At 48.8% G+C, this 15,399-nt stretch overlaps 1 long non-coding RNA gene across 1 annotated transcript in view; it reads left to right on the top strand.

The window, feature by feature from the left end:
- The first annotated feature begins 2,888 nt into the window (after positions 1 to 2,888).
- LOC117092256 overlaps positions 2,889 to 15,399 on the top strand; it is a 50,417-nt gene continuing 37,906 nt past the window's right edge. The window contains exon 1 of the long non-coding RNA XR_004440703.1: positions 2,889 to 3,149. This is a non-coding gene — a long non-coding RNA (uncharacterized LOC117092256). The remainder of the gene's footprint in view (positions 3,150 to 15,399) is intronic.

Below are 15,399 nucleotides of genomic sequence, written 5' to 3'. Positions count from 1 at the left end.
CAGGAGCCCGCCACCATGCCCGGCTGATTTTTTGTATTTTTATTAGAGACAGGGTTTCACTGTGTTAGTCAGAATGGTCTCAATCTCTTGACCTCATCATCCGCCCACCTTGGCCTCCCAAAGTGTTGGGATTACAGGTGTGAGCCCCTGTACCCGGCCGGTTTCTTTTTCTTTAAGTTCATTTTTTCCCCCCCAGAGACAGTGCCTCGCTCTGTCACCCAGGATAGAGTGCAGTGGTGCAATCTTAGCTCACTGTAGCCTCCAACTCCTGGGCTTAAGCCATCCTCCTGCCTCAGCCTCCTGAGTAGCTGTGATTTCAGGCACATGCCACCATGCCCAGCTAATTTTTAAATGTTTGTGTAAAGGCAGGGTTTCTTGGCTGGGCGCGGTGGCTCAAGCCTGTAATCCCAGCACTTTGGGAGGCCGAGACGGGTGGATCACGAGGTCAGGAGATCGAGACCATCCTGGCTAACACGGTGAAACCCCGTCTCTACTAAAAATACAAAAAACTAGCCAGGCGTCGTGGCGGCGCCTGTAGTCCCAGCTACTCGGGAGGCTGAAGCAGGAGAATGGCGGGAACCCGGGAGGCGGAGCTTGCAGTGAGCCGAGATCACACCACTGCACTCCAGCCTGGGTGACAGAGCGAGACTCCATCTCAAAAAAAAAAAAAAAAAAAAAAAAGACAGGATTTCTCCATGTTGCTCAGGCTGGTATCAAACTCCTGTCCTCAAGTCATCCTCCTGTTTCAGCCTCCCAAAGTGCTGGAATTATAGGCATGGGTCTGCTTTGGTTTCTTAATAACTATCTCTAAGGGTTTTCTCTGACTTGATCGAAATACAGAAATCAAATAAGTTGGGGGCTCTCCTGATAATTCATGTTAGATAATGGATGCATCCTTATGTTGCAGGAACATGAGGTGTCCTTGGTGTGTCTAATACATGGTCCACCTAACAAATTTCAGTAGAGCTATTCCCTCCCCTGGGACCGATCTGTACAGGTCAACAGACCTGTATGCCTCTCCAAATCCTGTGGGTTATAAGCTTGGTGAACCTGGCCATTCCCCGGTTCCATGGCTCAGTGACTTTGGGTCCCACCACAGGGTTTCTATCTGGCTGATCTAGGGTCTCTCACTCCCAAGATATGCTGTCCTTATTTGTGGTTTTGTTTCAGCCTGGCCTGGGAAAGCAATATTGGTGTTTTCCTTTGAGTTGCCTCCTGGCGCTCTCACCTTCCCAGCCTGCTGTCTGCTGGCACAGAGCAGGCCCTAGAGCTTACCATGGGGTGGTGAGAGGTTGGGAGATGGAGCTGAAGCTGTGAGTGCCAAAGGCAGAATGTGAGCAAAGCGCAACTGAATTCCATCCCTCTTCAGAGGCCCAGCTTGCTTCTTTATCTATATATTCCTTTGCTCCTTCATCTGCTCTATTCAGTGCTGAATCATAACCTGATCCGCCAGTGAAGACAGCCCACAGCGACAATACCAGCTCTAGCAATCGCGGAACTGTTTACAGTTTATAATGGGTTTTTAAGTTCATGATCTCCCAGCTCCTCTTCTTCTAAAATACCCACAGGAAATGCAGGGGCCTTCTGATCATCTGGCCAACCATCTCAGTTTCTAGGGAGAACATTCTTGCTGAGACCCCACAGTCGGTGGCAGGGCTGGGTTTCACACCTTCTTCACTCACCGTGCTTTCTTCTTGTACTTGCACTCACTTTGTTCCTGGTCAGGATCTATTTTGTTCTGTTATTTTGTTTGCATCACCATTTCAACACTACGTATGGACTGCACGCTCTTTTAAGACGAGGATTGTGTTTTGTACTTCTCTGTAATTCACACGGTGCTGAGCAGGGTGTCTTAGACATGAAAGCTGCTTAATAAATAGCTAATTGACAGGGAGAAATACTGAATTGGGCAGAACTAGTGGTAACCCCAGTTCACTGCAGAAAGATTAGCACCATGCATCCTGACCTAAAAGACAGTTGCTCTGGGTCTCTGGGCTCTTCCCCATTGGTCGTGAAAGACCCCCTTTTGCTCTGATCCAGCCTCATTGTTATCAGGAAATAGAAAAAAGCTCACACCTAAAGGCATTATCCTGATTATCACCATGCTCACATATCGAGCAGGCCAAGAGATAGAAAAGAAAGTGTTAGCGTCTGATATTGTCCTTGCCAAATAAAAATTAACCAGAAGCTATAGGATTCCAGGGAGGAAGCCGCCCCAATGGGGAGCATGGGGGGAAAGAGCCTGTGGTCTGTGAGTGAGGGCCTCCTCCCCACCCCGAAGTGATGGGGTCCATCGTCAGCTTGCAGGGTGACCCCGAGGCCACTGCCTCTAGGTGAACTTGAGAAAAAAGCTCTTTTCTGTCTCTGCCTGCTTGCTTCTTAACTGTGTGAGTGAGAGGGCAAATGAGATCCCATTTTGAACTCCCAGGAGGAGGGCAGTAGTAATAACAGTGATTATTTGGAGGTTATGGCTTGTTGAGGCTGCCATTAAAGAGAAAACAGCTCACCCCGAAGGGTAACTGAGGCCACTTCCAGGAACTGAGAGCAGCGTACCCTCCTCTCTGACTGCAGGGAGAGGTGGTGTGTGGGAAGGACACAAAACACAAGGGGTTCTGTCTTGGACTCTCCTGTCCTTTGATTTCCTAGGTAGAGGGGAACCCCCAGAAGCCCCGTCCCCCTAGTTGCTTCCTCTGATCTGTGAATTCTGGCTTCTCCAACATTTCTGATATGATGATTCAGGAAAAAAGTGGACTTGTCAGAGAGAGGAAGGGAAGATAAAAATAAAATCAAGTTAGCCAGGCCTATGAGTTCCTTTCATCTTCGTCATCCCCCACTGCCCTTCCCCATAAACATCCACAATCTTAAAAATCCCACAGCGCTGCGCAGAGTGGGAGCCAGACTTTGGGGTCCAGGTCAAGGCCAGAGGGTGAAGGGGACATGATTCAGCGCTGTGGGCCTGCAGACGGACGGGGGCAGTGGGGGACCCTGCAGGCCACCCCCCCACCGCCGAGGACGCAGGGCTGTGGGCTATGAGTCCTGCCTCACCCTGCAGCCTGCACCGCCTCTGCTTCTCCAAGCAGCAGCCGCCGAGTGATTGATGGGCCCCAGCTTGAATGGAAAGTCCAGATTCCAGCAACACAACTTAAGAGGTAGGAGGAGAAACACGTCTAACATCTGCAACAAAATTAAAAATTAAATAAATAAAATTTGTTAGTTTACAAAATAGAACTGTTACTTGTTACTCAGGGTATTAACAATCTCCTTTTTTGATTAAAATTTTTTTTAATTTTTAATTTTTTTTGGTAACGCCCGTGAAAGACGTTTGTTTCAGTTGCCAACATTTCTGCAGAACTAATGTGGGTGGATTGTGACAGATATAATTTCTCCATCCTACAGTTTCATCAACTTGAGTTCTGTTAAACTATACCCGCTGGGCTTAGCTCCTTTTAAAGTTTCCGCTTTGACAGGTAGATTTATTAGTCTTGAAATTTGTACAAATCAGATGTCACTCGTGGCAACTTGTCAAAATGTCAGTCTGGCAAGGCGGCATGAAAGGCTTTCTGGAGAGAAAGACAGACGTAAGGCAGGCTTTAAAGAACTCCAGCACGAGCTGCGGGAAGGAGTGGGAAGGATTGCAGCCCCTTGATCCTCGAGGCTTTACTTTATTAAATATCTCAAGCTGTACGGGAGGACAGGCCTTTGGATCCCGGGTCTCTGAGACATCAAGTCTGACAGCTCCCAAATGATGGCTTCTGTCGATTGCAGCGTCTAGTTTCTCTCCTTGTAATGCTCATTTAGTGGCAGAAGGCAAGGGGGGCTCGTGTGGTTATGCAGGCAGGGAGAGCAAATCCAGATCTTTTGGTTTCAAAAAACACTGGGTGGGTCTATAGGGGTGGATGGGTACTCCTGGGCTCCCTTGGCCAGAAGGAGGGGGCACCTTTCAGCCCACAGATGCAAACTCTTTGTTCCCTTGGAGAGAAAAAGCAGCCAGGAGGTGGGGAGGGAGGGAGAAGTGCTCTCAGGTGCAGGCCATAGAAGCCACAGTCCTAAGACAGTCCCAGTACACCTGGGGCTCGCTTTCCTGGCCTGTGGGCTTCCCGGGGTTGCTTTCCTGGCCTGTGGGCTTCCCGGGCTCGCTTTCCTGGCCTGTGGGCTTCCCGAACTTTTCCGGCTTCCCCATTCCCCAGCCATCAGTGAGCCTACGATTTGGTAAGCTCCATAATTATCTTAGTTTGACACAGCAGGAAATGTTACTAATAGTCAGAAAATTATCTGAATTTCTCCCCTGGGGTGGGGAGTGCAGGAGAAAGACCCCAACCAGGGCCCCAGATACAGATTTCTGCAGGTGGCAGACTGCAAGCATCCCGGTGGCATGGGTATTTGGTACTGAGAAGATACCCTCTTGGGACGTGGGGACCGTACTGCAGAACTGGAGATGCAGTGATGGCTGGGGAAGCTTGCACTAGCTTATTGCAGTGGTCTCTGCTCATCTATCTGTGTGGCTACCCAGGGATGCTGGAAGACGCCAAGTAAAGCTGTGAGGCTCGATATTCCTACAACCTCACTCTCCCACTCCCCAAGAAATTCTGGGGACATAACACTGTTTGTGTCCAGTGTGGAGGATGTGGACGCTGGACGACGGTGGTGTGCCCCGATGTGAATGCTAAGGGCCCCTGACCTGTAGTTCAGTCCTCCCTGCCTCTTTCTCAAGACGCATTGGGAGCCACTGCTGACCTCAGTGCCCACGTCCACCCATGCTGGTCCATCTGCCTGTGCAATGTGGGGTCTCAGCATCTGGATGAGGCAGGATTTGATCTGAGAAGTGAGGAGCTCGCTGTCTCCAATCCCACCCCCTTCCTCCTTTATTCCAGTCCCTTTTCTTCCTAGGTTTCCAGAAAGTCCTGCTCAAATGCTAATACCTCTTGGAAGGGTGATACTCCTTCCTTCCCGGGGATTAGGTGACACCCTGCTGAAAGCAAGAGAAGTATTTTGTAGGAAGGAACCAGGGCTGTGACGAGGCAGGCGGGGCAGGAGGCCCCAGGGAACCTGGCTCACCTCCTGCTGTTCCAAGAGCCCTGCCTGCCGGCACCTCCTCCCCCTGTCCCCAGAGCCAGGCTCTCCATAGAGACAGGAGGGACTGCAGAGGGCAGGGGTGGTGGAAGGACCCTGAGGGCTCTGCAGTGAAGGGAAGGGACTTCCACATAGACCCCTTCTCCTGTCCCCCCAAGAACACAAGTACTTGGGGTTTGTGGGTGGCTGAGTCATTTTCCGCCAGCAGCCTGGAGTCTTAGGCGTGAAGCGGGGGATTTTATTCTCCCTGGGCCAAGGAGGGCGCTCTGTTGGCATTCTTCCCAAGAGGAGAGGAATTGAGTCTGCTGTTTATGCTCCTGTTTGAGGCCTAGAGTGGGGAGCAAGTCTACTGACTTTGAAAGTGCGTGAGATGATCCCAGGTGGAGCATCCCAGACATTAAGAGGCATGCTAAGGAGAATGGTCACAACGGTCTAATCACAGCAGCAATTATCCTAATAACCCTCAGGATGGAGATCTTGCCTTTCAAAGGGCTCCAAGAGCTTCCAGACTGGTGATCTCACATGATCCCAGCCTACTTCTGGCAGAGAGATCCAGTGGGACAGGCTGTATTAGCCTGTGGGGAAACTGAGGTGCTGGGCTCAGGCCTTTCACTCGGTGCCTTTTATTTTGTTCTGTGAGTCCGGGAAAAATGAATACTCTTTTTTGCCATCACTGGATTATTTTCAGTTGCCATCCTGTCCCTGAGAACAAAACACACACACACACACACACACACACACACAGACACACACATATAGATGCATACAAAGACACACAAACACACACACCTATGCACATAGACATCAACACACACAACAGAAACACATATACACAGATATAAACAGACACAAAGACACACACATGCACTCACAGACACAGACACGAACACACAGACACACGCAGACATAAACACACAGACACACACACACAAACACACAGACACACATGCATAGACAGACACATGCAGACATAAACACACACAGACATACACACATGCACACACAGACACAAACACACATGCACACAGACACACAGACACACAGACATAAACACACAGACACACACATGTGTGCACGCACAGACACACAGAGATTGTGCACACACAGACACAAACAGACACACAGATACACACACACATATAGACAGCTACACAGATGCACACAGGCACAAAGACACACACACACAGACACAGACACACATGCACATACAGACATGTATACACACACAAACACATACAGACACACACACAGGCACACACACGTATGTACATGTGTGCAGATGCAGACGCACATCTGCAGCTTCTAGCCCCCAAATTGGCCCCTGCTGAAAAACACTGCCTAGGCGCTGCAGAGCCCAGCCGTGGGCTCAGTCCTGCCTCTCCTGTCCCCACGAGCTGGGCAGCAGGCGTGGAGCTCTTCAAAAGGCAGCAGGGAGCCGGCGGATCTGGGGAGCACTTCCCAGGGGAGGACTTTCTTGAAGAGAAGTTGCTCTGTGCCATGGTGTGGGGTGACTGACTTTAATGTGGGGGAAGGGCAAGGGACCTTTTGCCTGTCTCTCCTCTTAAGATAGCGTTGCCTCTCCATATGCACCACACTCTGGGGTTACTTTCCAAGGGAGAGAATGAGGCCCTGAAGGGCTAAAATCAGAGCAGAAACGGTGGGTGCTCATGGCTAGCTGGAGTCCTGTGATTCTGTTTCCTGAATGTGTCTCTACTTAGTAATTTCAGGGCGGCCAGCAGGGAGAGGGAAAGCGGGGTGGGGGGAGTGGGGGGTGAAAGGCAGGGAAGAAGAAGGAGGAGAAGAAAAAACCCATCAGCCCGTCTGGCATGAGTTCAGAAAACTCTCCAACTCACACATCTGGTTCTTATATTTCAAAGTTAATTAGTCATATTGAGGCTGTCTGAAGATAAATTTATCATCCAGAAAAAACACAAACAGTTTGAAAAATGAAAGGAAGTGAGGTGACATGGCTTGACGTTTAAATAAATCATTTTAACATGATTAAAAAACTTGTCCTGTCTGACACTCAGTACTTGGGTACTTTGTAAAGACTTTTTTTGACAAAGACAAGTCCCTGTTTGGTATATAAAAGCCCTTGCCATTCAATTACTCAGAATAATCTTTGGTCAATTACATCTCTGAATGACTACCAGGGCGTACAGCTCACAGCCCGTCCCATTGTCTAGGGGTGGTGGCAGGGGTTTGGGGTACTCAGTGATTATCCTGGGGGAAAAGAAACACCGCTGTAAAACATCGAGAGGTTTGGGCAATTGGAGGGTTTTTCTGAGAGAGAAGTGAGCATCAAATACATTCCTAATCTTGCCCTCCCTGGATAAAGGTTGCTTAAGCAGGAAATCCACCCATGGCCCAAAGAGGAAAGATCCTCTTTAAATGCCTGCGCACATACTTCCAAGAACCAGATGTGGCCTGTTCCTTACACCTCCCCGGGCTTAGATGACAGCTTGAACTCTGCGACTGATGGAATTGTGAGTCAGGGCTCTCTCTGGCCTGGCTGTAGTGGGAAGTGCCCAGATGGGGGTGGTAAAAATGTAAATAGTGGTGAGTTCTGATGTGTTCGTTTGTTCTAGGAGCAAACGATGGGAATGACCTGGAATCTAACACTCTACAGTTCAGACACACCACTGTCCACTTGTTCCTCCCTCCCTGCCACTGGCTCTGCCAGCGTACCTTGTGTACTTTGCAAAGGTCACTGGCTCCTGTTTTATGTAATGACTGACAGGCGATCCTGCCCAGCTCAGCAATGTGAACAGACACCTTGTTTGGTGCCGGTGGTGGGTGCGGTTGTTTCTGGATGTCATGGAAGAGGCTGGGGCATTCCAGGGCTTTCCCCAATTGTGCCAAAAATAAATTGACTCTTGGGAGGTTTCTGTGTGCCTCTGGTCTGTGCTTTGGTCGTGTTCTTTATGCAGGACAGGAGTGATATAATCCAACATGAACGTTTTCTCCTATTAGCAATTTGGTCTCATCAGTTTTGTTAATGGGATAACAAGAGGTGCCAGTTATGGTGCAAAAGTCCCATCATGTTGGTAACTTTCACTGTAATGTGTTAGCAATCTGTCAGTGTTTGTTTCCAGCAATTCTGGCAACAGTCTGCTTACATCAGGGGCTCCAATTTTCTCTCCATGCCACCAGGCTGTTCTCCCTTTCCCTGGCGAGGTAGCCTCCCCTACTTCGATCTGTCTCTGTCCATCCGGCTGTGCCCTTGTTTCTCTGTCTCCCGTGTTTCTCTCTCTGTCACCTCCCAGCCCTCTGATAACCTACTGCGGTGCTTGTATTGGAGGGAAACACCGTTCAGGAGCAGCTTGCAGTGATAGAATTCCAGAGCTGGAAGCTTGCCACTCTCTTCGCCTCACTTCCCCCATTTGCCACTTGGAGAAATGAGAGCCAGAGAGAAGTGACTTGCCTAAGGTGTCACTGTCAGTTAGGTGCAAGGTTGGGACTGGGACCCTGGTTTCATGATTTAAAATCCATTGTACCTTCTTCTGTACATACAACAGCACATGGAAAAATCAGGTGGTTCTCGAACCCAACTTTCTTACCTATGGGAAAACACATCCTGGTGAAGTGAAGGTCATGGAGGGCACCGAGTCTCCTTCCCGGAGTGAATAGGGCCTTTCTCAGCATAATAAGGAGGGGCCCTCAAACCAGGTGGTTTTCTGGGGTGAGTCATCCCACCAGCTGTGATGCTTTGGGCTCAGGGTCCCTGCTCTGGAATCAAGAAGGGAGTGCTTCCTTAGTGAATCATGGCTGGCAGCGGCTTGCATACAGCTTTAGCCTCAGCCATGGTCACCAGCTGTCCAGCACAGAAGCCCTGGACATAAATAGCCCTTCCTGTGCAAGATGAGACACTCCTGCCTGCCTCCAGGTCCCAGACCCCTGCTGCAGCTCTAGGAGACCTTCACCTTGCCCTTGTGCATTTGCTCGAGTGGCCGAGATTCATTTCTTCTGGAAGCATTTATTTCCGCAGCTGCCATCCTGAAGCTTGGAGGCTGAGAAGAGCAGAGGCACCACCCTGTCACATGGAGATGCCAGATATCAAGTCAGATGGATGAGGGTTTGGAATCTTAGCTCTGCAACTTTGTGGTTGCAGGAACTTCCTAGATGCAGACACTGTCAGTCTCTGTGTCTTGTAAAATGGGGATTTATAATATCATAGTTTGCTTATAGGTCTGTAGTGGGAAATACAGAATGTGTTTAAGTGCCCAGAATGCTCTAAGGCATGTAGTAGGTCTTCCATAAACCCAAAATTCAGCCCCTTACTCACTGTGTGGGCTAGGAGACGCAGAGACTTCCCAGGGCCGCCTCTTAAATGTCTTTCATAGCCAGTGTCAAGTTCACAGTGTGGGGTGATGGCTGGCTATGCAGTGATGGCCTGTGTGGCATGGGGGCAGCAAGTGGGCTGTTGGGAGAAGTGTTCTAGTAGAGGATCAAGGAGAATGTCTAAGGCAGAGAGACTTAGAGCATCAGTTAACCATCTGTTGAGTGGAAGGAGAGAATGGCTGGCCACCAAGTCACCAGCGAAGTGCATGTTTAGAAGAATGAATATGCAGATTTCTGTGGCTGGAAAAAAAAAGGAAAGAAAAACACTTTGACTTGGGCGCTGGTGAGAGCTACCAGGCTAGTGCACGTTCTCTCTGTCAAAACCTCCCCACTAATTGTCCAAAGCTTCCCTGATTGCTTGTAATGAAACCGCCAGCCGACTCTGAAATCTCAAAACCGTCTCATCATGCCCTGTTGAATAATAAACATTGCTCACAGGGGCAGACGAGTTGGTCATGTCAGCCTGGGAAGAGGCCTGGTGCTCCTCAGAGAGGCGGTTTCCTGGCTCTGTCGCAGGCACCTGGCGGGGCTGCAGGAGAGCAGGTACCGGGGCTGGCCCAGCCTTCTCCAGCCTTAAGGTGCCTCCTTAAGGCACCTCTGCTATGATGAGTTCTGCCTGCCTCTCTGTTTGTCTGGTGCTTCCTTTAGAGTTGACAGATGTGGGGGGTGTGTGTGTGTCTGTGTGTGTCTCTATGCGTGTATGTCTGTGTGGCTCTCTGTGTGTCTGTGTGTGTCTGTGTGTTTGTGTGTCTGTCTCTGTGTGCATGTGTGTCTGTGTATCTGTGTCTCTGTGTGTGTCTGTGTGCAAGTGTGTCTGTGTATGTCTGTGTGTGTGTGTGTGTGTGTGTGTGTGTACATTTCCCATACCCTCCCTTGTAATCCAGGTCTCTACTTAGAAAATGAGAGGCTTGGAGTGGGATACTAGGTGAGTCATTTAGCCCCCTTGGGTCTTGGTTTCTCTTTTATTTATTTTAGAAACAGGGTCTCGCTGTGTCGCTCAGGCTGCAGTGCAGCGACATGATCGTAACTCACTCGCTGCGGCCTCAAACTTCTGGGCTCAAGTGATCCTCCTGCCTCAGCCTCTTGCAAAGCTAGGACTACAGGTGTGCAGCAATATGCCTGGCTGATTTTTTTTAAAAAAATTGTGTAGAGATAGGGTCTCATTTTGTTGCCCAGGTTGGTCTCGAACTCCTGGCCTCAAGAGATCCTCCTGCCTCGGCTCCCAAAGTGCTGGGACTGGAGGTGTGAGCCTGGCTTTGGGTACCCTGGTTGCTATCTGTAGCTTTTCACATGATCTGCATATGTTCGTTCGGCACATCCACTTCGTGCCTTTGGAGAGGTTTCTGGACCACACAGTCTATGACACTGCTCTCTCATTATTCTGCATCTTTTTTCTTTTCTTTTTGAGATGCGGTCTCACTTTGTCACCCAGGCTGGAGTTTAGTGGTGCAATCATAGCTCACTGAAGCCTCGAACTCCCAGGCTCAAGGAGTGCTAGGAAATAGCACTCAGCCTCCCAAAGTGCTAGGATTACAGGCGTGAGCCACAACTACCCCGCCTTTCCCCCCCCCAACATTTATTAGGATCATAACTATCTTGCTGTTTGTGTGTTTTGTCTCTGGAGATTGTACTCAAGGTGAGGGAAGGGCCTTTCACATCCTGTTCCCCTCTGTGTTCCAGTGTTGGAACAGCTCAATGCCGAGGCCACAGGTGCTCGCTCAAGGCTACCTGTTGACGGAATGAGGAAACCTGCGAAAAGAGTGGCCGTTAATGACTTCCTCTACTTGCCTCATAGGGTTTTTGCAAGGGTCAAATGACAGCAGCTGTGAAAGTAATTTGAAAAAGTGAAAAGAAATATGCCAAGTGCAAGCTATTAACATTACTCTCCTGTGGGCGGCAGAGGACGTGCCTTTGCCAAAATGTCTCAGTAGCCTTGAGGTGGGCCTGGCAGAAACTGGAAATCTTCCAGATATCTTGCTGCCACCGACTTACACAGGGGTCTTCAAAGAAAGACATGTGGTTGCAGAACAATTCAGCTTCATTTTGCTCACGTTTACTGGGGGCCTGCTCCGTGTGATGGGTGCCAGGAGGCAGGAGAGCGAAGGTGTATCCTGCGGCCTCGGTCCTCAGGCAACTCACAATCCAGGAGGCAAGGCCGACTTGCAAACTGATACATTTTCGTACGAGGACACCTGCAACAGGATAGGCAAGGGGAGGTACTGAGAGGAAGGAATGTGAAGGATGGGGAGATGACAGCAAGATTACTTGAAAGGTGAACCCCCGCCTTCTTGGTGGAGAAGTTTCCTAGAAACCTGTTTGTCTTTTCATTGTTGACTGTCCTCCTCCCAACTGCTACAGTTGAATTTTTTTTTCTTTTCTTAGAGACAGGGTCTCACTGTGTTGCCCAGGCTTCAGTGCAGTGATGCAGTCATAACTCAGTGCAGTCTCTAACTCCTGGGCTCAAGCAATCCTCCTGCCTTAGCCCCACAAGTAGCTGGGACCACATGCATGCAACACCACACCCACCTAATTTTTTTTGTGTGTGTGTGTATATATATATATATATTTTTTTTTGTAAAGATGAGGTCTCACCATGTTGCCCAGGCTTGTCTCAAACTCCTGGCTTCAAGCGATCCTTCTGCCTTGCCCTCCCAAAGCACTGGGATTATAGGCGGGAGCCACAGCAGCTGGCTCTGCGGATGACTATTTAGACAATTCCCTGATCGCACCCCACATGAAATCTTAGTAACACATCTATCCCATGTATCTGCTATGTTCCATGGTCCCTTCAAGGCTCACAAATCATTGCAATAGCTAAGATTTTAAAAAATCCCCCAAGAACCAGCTTTCGCCCTGTTGGTGTGCTACCGCCCCTGTTGTGAATGCAGGCAAGTACCACGTGCTTTCTCCCCCTTCACCAATTCTGCGGACCTCAGACAACTTCTCCTATAGGTCCTGTAGGCATGGATTCATTTTCTTCTATGACGATTACCAAATATCCAGCCCTGGGACAGATGTGGGCTAGAACTCAGGATTCTAGGGGGCTTTTCTAGGGGTCTAATGGCTTTCAGGATGCTCCTGGCTCCCTAACCTCCTTTTCCTGCCAGGGAATTTGAGACGCTTTACCCATCGTCACCTTTCCTGCCTCCGCAGGGTCCTTGTGTGGTCCTGACCGAACGTTCCCACCCCCAGCCCATCATACAGAGCTGGGGCTCCATCACCTCTTCCTGGGCTGTTGCTTCCCAAGTGCCGTCTTTCCATGTCAGCAGCACGTGGAGCCCAGGCTGCCCGTGGACAACGCTTGGATGCGGACTGAGGCTGTGCTAGACCACATGCTTCCTGGGTGTGGCTCGGGTCTCCAGTTTGTCAGTTTCTTTAAGGCAGGGGCTACGTCTGGCCCTTTTGTCCTGCGTTCCCCTCTTTCTAAATCAGGGTTCAGTAAAGAGTCGCTGGTTGTTTGGCATCCTTTCTGCCTTCTCAGTAGGACTGGGTGATATGGTTTGGATGTTTGTCCCTCCAAATTTCGTGCTGAAACGTAAGACCCAGTATTGGAGGTGGGGCCTAGTGGGAGGTGTTTGGGTCATGGAAGCAGATACTTTGTGAATGACTTGGTGCCCTTCCCTTGGTAATGAATTAACAAAGGAGCTTGAGTTTAGAAGAGCCTGGCGTCTCTCTTGCTCCCTGATATGGTTTGGCTCTGTGTCCCTACCCAAATCTCATCTTGAATTGTAATCCCCAGTTACAACTGGGAGGTGATCAGACCATCAGGATGGTTTTCCCCATGCTGTTCTCATGGTTGTGAGTGAGTTCTCATTTGACCCGATGGTTTTACAAGGGACTATCCTTGCTTTACATGCTCTCTCTCACCTGCCACCATGTAAGATGTGCCTGCTTCCCCTTCTACCATGACTGTAAGTTCCCTGAGGCCTCTGAAGCCATGCAGAACTGTGAGCCAATTAAACCTCTTTCCTTTATAAATTACCCAGTCTTTGGTAATGTCTTTATAACAGTGTGAACATGGACTAATACACTCCCTCTCTCCCCATATGACACTGTGACTCTCCCTTTCCCTTCCTCCATGATTGGAAGCTTCCTGAGGCCCTCACCAGGAGCAGATGCTGGCACCATGCTTCTCCTTCTTCTCTTTTTTTGAGATGGAGTCTCACTCTGTCGTCCAGGCTGGAGTGCAATGACACAATCGCAGCTCACTGCAACTGCTACCTCCAAGGTTCAAGCGATTCTCATGCCTCAGCCTTCCAATTAGCTGGGATTATAGGCATCTGCTACCATGCCTGGCTAATTTTTGAATTTTTAGTAGAGATGTTGGCCAGGCTGGTCTCAAACTCCTGACCTCAAATGATCCACCCACCTTAGCCTCCCAAAGTGCTGGGATTACAGGCATAAGCTACTGCACCCGGCCTGCACCATGCTTCTTGTACAGTCTGTAGAACCATGAGCTAAATAAACCTCTTTTCTTTATAAATTACCCAGTCTCAGGTATTTCTTTATAGTAATGCAAAATGGACTAGCACACGAGGGAAAGCAAGAATGGTTTCCTTTGTAAATATTCTCATTAAGTACCAGGCACTGAGTGGGGGCTTAAAAGATGTGAGTTGAGATGGCATCCATAATGAGAAAGAGAGCAGTTCTGGTTCCTTCAGGACCCACTTGAGGGGCCACCGCAGTGGCTTGGGGCCCTGTCCTGGGGAGAAAACAGCTCCTGCCTATGGCCCTGACTGCTTAGGTGGGAGCTGTGTGCAGCTCAGCTTCTCCAGGGCATTTTTTTCTGCATGGTAGGCAAGAACATGTGCTCAGAGGAAGCATCACAGTGCCACTGCCACCCTATCTTCCCACCAAAAAACTAGAAAAATGGGCATCCTTCAGCATGGCATGCAGAAGAGTCCTTACTATGGTGAGCCAGAAGGCACCTGATGAAGTGCTGGACCTGCACCTAATCACTGCCAGTTGGAAGTGACTGAGTTACATCGAGAAAAGCAATTTACATGCAATGTGGCCCAAATGACATGGTCTACTTATCAGGCCTTCATATAGAAGGCTCCACTGGCATATTGAGCAGGAAAACTTGATTGTGTATGACTGTCTTGCATATTACCAAGGAAGTGTCTCCAAAGGGAGCAGTGCTGCTTCAAAGACCTTCATACCTAGATGCATGTTATCAGCATCACTGTAGATCTGCTTTTTCTGAAGTGACCAGCTAACATAAAGTCCCTTGAACTGAACTTGTTCTCTAAGGACACTTACTACCTTTGGCCACAAAAGGCCGTAGGAGAAATATGTCTCTGGTTTCAGTGCCAATAATAGTTGAATTATCCTGATTATTTAACTAGGTTTCTATCTTTTTGTTTGCTCTGATTTGTTTCATTTTATTTTATCTTGTCGCGTAGATATTTCTATAAGCCACCTATATTTTTTGTAAAAGAGAGCAGAAAAGAATGAAATAAGTGTTCAGGCAGTGATGAATCTAAAGAGATGAGTGAGGAAAAGCAAGATAACTAATGAAAGATAACTTCAGCAACAAAACAGGAAAAATCCAATACGAGCCATAACAGAAGGTCTGTCAGGATGATAGAAGGCAATATCACAGTGCATTGGCAAAAAGACTCAATAATAAGAAGTGGGTCTGGGTCCTGGCTCTGTCACTAACTAGCTAAATAATGGTGAAAAAAAAAAAAAGAAAGAAAAGATAAAAAAAGAAAAAAAAACAGGCAGAAAAGAACCGAGTTTAACAATCTTCCATAGACACGGAGAGACAGGATAGCACAGAGCTTCAGCAGGTGGGCTCTATAATCACACTGAGGTGAAAGCCTGTTCCTATTTATTCCCATGGAACCTTTAACAACTTATCTTTAAGGCTTGTTTTTCTTATCCGTAAAATGGAAATGAGAGTGCTGATCTTGTATGTTTATGGGAGGTTTGTGAATTTTTTTAGCTAGTCTTTTCAAGCACTCTATATAGATTTACAGAGGG

The sequence above is a fragment of the Trachypithecus francoisi genome, unplaced genomic scaffold (assembly GCF_009764315.1).
Source record: "Trachypithecus francoisi isolate TF-2019V2 unplaced genomic scaffold, Tfra_2.0 Contig01440, whole genome shotgun sequence".
Taxonomy (NCBI): domain Eukaryota; kingdom Metazoa; phylum Chordata; class Mammalia; order Primates; family Cercopithecidae; genus Trachypithecus; species Trachypithecus francoisi.
Note: the sequence above shows the minus strand (reverse complement) of the source record. Positions and strands in the feature narration are given on the sequence as shown.